The sequence below is a fragment of the Oryzias latipes genome, chromosome 17 (genome assembly GCF_053564925.1).
Source record: "Oryzias latipes strain Hd-rR chromosome 17, Olatipes_Hd-rR_3.1".
In the NCBI taxonomy this organism is placed as follows: domain Eukaryota; kingdom Metazoa; phylum Chordata; class Actinopteri; order Beloniformes; family Adrianichthyidae; genus Oryzias; species Oryzias latipes.
The window spans coordinates 7,803,922-7,807,273 of NC_136253.1; positions in this window are offsets into that span (position 1 = coordinate 7,803,922).

Sequence of the window (3,352 nt, forward strand, 5' to 3'; positions counted from 1 at the left end):
GAACGTGTTGAACGCAGAGATTGGCCTTCCTTCCTCCCATCACTGGTCAGATGCTTCAGCTTTCCTCCGTTTCATTTTTGTGTCCAGGTTTGATGCTTGTCCCCCCGAAGGAGCTGGTCTCAGGGCTGCAGAGCCCCCGTGACGCGGGCAGTGAAATGCCCATCATCAAATATTGCAAAGTTTCTCTTTCAACTTCTGTATGAAAACATCTCCGACCAGGAAGGGAGTGGGCGGGGGGCGCAGACAGAAGGGATCACTTAAAGATCCCATCCAGCACTCTGCTCACTCCTTTTTCCTTTTAATTCCCCCATAAAGAGGCAAGGGGGCTCCCCCTGCCCGCCTTTTGTCCCCCGCCCCACCAGCAGTTTCTGCTCCAGAAGACTTAGACAAGGCCTCCATTAATTGTGAGTCTGTGTGGAATACACAGGGGACAATGGCCCCAACAGAGGGTCCAGCCCCCAGACAAGGCTGGAAACAAGTGGTACAGGAATCTGTCAGAATGGACTCGTCCTGGCTGATGTCACTGAATACATTTACCTACCTCAGCGCACATTCACTCTGCTCTTTGTTTTATTTCCCACAAAAAAAGGAGGGATGGGTGGGGGCATCAATGCTGCGGAGGAGCTGACGCCGAGGGCTTAAGGATGAGAAATACGGAGTTGTCATGGCGACACGCTGAATCAGAAATATGGAGGAGTTTAGCTGAGGCCGAGAAGGAATCAGACAGGGGACGTCCGATTAAACCCGGAGAGAGAAAAGAGGCGCTTTTTCCTTTTTCAGCTGTTTATGTGGCAGCAGAGATTAGGAAACTCGAGTTCGTCAACAGCAACCTGAGCAGCTTCAAGTCAGGTTATTCCAAGTCAGTTCATCTCAGAGGAATGTTGTGCAAGAAAACGGGAACCATAGCAACACATATTTAGAAACCACCTGCCATCTGTCACCTAACGCGAAGGGCTCTTTGATTAAAAAGAGAAAAGCGAGCGTTTCCATCATCAACTTGGTGGCAAAGAGACTAAAGGCTGATTGAGCCGCCTTATCCCTCATCAAACTGAAGACGCGTTTAGATTCCAAGAGAGGCCTTGCATTACATTTTTAAAACCCAGACATGAAAGTAGTGCCTAAAGCACATTCAGCTCTTTAAAGCACTTGTTAGCATGTAGATTATATGCATTTCAGAGCATTGTCTCAGTTTTTAAGTGTATTTACATGTAAATATGTTCAGTGACACTAACATCTTGAAAAGGTATTGGGGGTAGATTGCAGCTCCCTGCATTTTCCCTCTGTGCACCATGGGAAAAGGGATTTCTTTGTGCACTCAAAGTTCAAACACATTCTTGTAAGGCGGAGATTCTGACGGGACGGCACCAAACTCTGCTCCTGGCAGGAAAAGAGCTGATGCTCACGCGTCTTTCCTGGTGGACGCGCCGACGCCGGCTGCCGCGCGTTCTCATCCTCGTCCGTGCCCCCCTTCCCTGAGTGTTTTTGTGTTGGCATTTTTCTATGTGAAGATGCCCCATTCTTGCCGCTCAAGATGTCTCACAAGACCAGCATCACGGCCACTTACGCGGTGAAAGCAGCCGCCTGGGGGACGCCCTTTCAGCACTCGAGGGCCGCTGGCTGAGCCCCCTTAACACCCCAGATCATCCTCACTGTGCAGAGAGGAGCCGTCCTGGGACACCAAGCCATCCTTCACCTGCCGTCTTAGCGCTCATCACTTATGCACATAATCCCTGGTTACTGCATGTGATTCAGCCACCCGGGCGCAGGACCCTGGGCCCTGCGCCTCCCCTGCGGGAATGCTTGCTGGGTGGCTTGTGGGTGGCCATGGCAACCCTCATCTTCTCATGACAGTCAGGCTTCGGCCGTGGAACGTCTGTTTCTGTCTCCCAAAGCCCTCCGCCGTGTGAGCGTTTCGGTGGTCCTGCCCGGACCGTTCCCATGCTCCTGCACAGCCGCACAGAGGCCGGGACTCCCCAGCAGTATGGCTTCTTCAGGGACCACAGGAGCGCATCAATGCCTCTCCAGTCCACACGCAAAGAGAGGATTTGCTCCCCCTGTAAATTAATGCCGCCTTATTGTAGCTGCAGCCTGCAAACCAAGATGGTCAGATACATTTGTTGCCCCCCCCCCAACTGCGATCATCTTTCTGCAGGGCCGGCCTGCAGCCTGAACTGCTGGTTTGTTTGGAGAGCTGAGTGTTGCACAGGCTCTGGAGGGGAGGGGGGGTCAGCGCTGGCAGCCATGTGCAGACTAACAAGTGTCACAGTGATCCATAGCAGGGCCCCCCGCATGTGTGAGGCGGCTCCATCCATGCCCCTGGCACCTTCGCACAAGGCCCTCCATTGACTTCTAACCTGATGAGAGACCGCGGGGGACAAAGAAGCGAGGGGCGGGGCCCATCCCTCCAACAAGCCTGTGAACAAACGTTAACACGGCTGCAACTGTCCACCCCCCGAATCACTGAATTTATTGACCAACCACAGAGCCCATTCAGGCCTGGAAGAACTGATAAATGAGCCGGGCAGAGGTGCCGGGACGTCCCGACTTCCGAGGACAGGAGGGAGGAGAGGGCCTTTGTGGGTCACAGACCTTATTCCAGACGCGGGGGCCTTTGTTTCGCCTGCAAAAGCGAGCGCCGCGTTGGCCTTGTGTCCCGACTATTCACCAAGAGCAGCGAGTGCAGAAACTGCCTCTGCACAAATGAGCGGATGCGCTCAAACGAAGATGACTTGTGTCCACAGATGCCTTCTGGAAAGACCCAGCGGCTCCGTCTGTGGATGCCTGAGCGGGCTGTGTGCACAGACCCAAAGCTGTTAAGTACACAAGAAGTGTTGCTACTTGAAAGAAAGTCACAATCAGTTAGATTGAAAGTGTGTGCAGATCCAGCAGACGCTGCAGCAGCCCTGCTCTGCAAGCATCAGCGTTTACGCAGATGATGATCCACGACGGTCACATGAATTCATGGTGCCTGCTCATCCTCATCATGAATATTCCCCAACAGGGCGCTTCCCTGATCTGTGGGAGATCCTTTTCTTCAGCAACAACAGACTTGTTCACGGTGCCCCTTAAATCCACCCATTCACGGCCCGCAGGCCCTGATCTCCACATGAAATGATGCCCCTCTTTCTGCTCCTCTCTTACACCCCTAAGCGCCCATATGCCAGCCGACGCGGGGGCTGGGAAAGCCCGTAATTGATCAGTGCGCGGCCGATGAAAAAGTCTGACCGAGGTCGGCCCCCCATGAAGACTGGTTCAATGTACAGATTTGTGGAGGAATCTAACCAAGGATCTGCAGAGCAGCACCAACACCATCCAAAGCCTTACTTTAAAAAAAGAACACACATTTTGGACA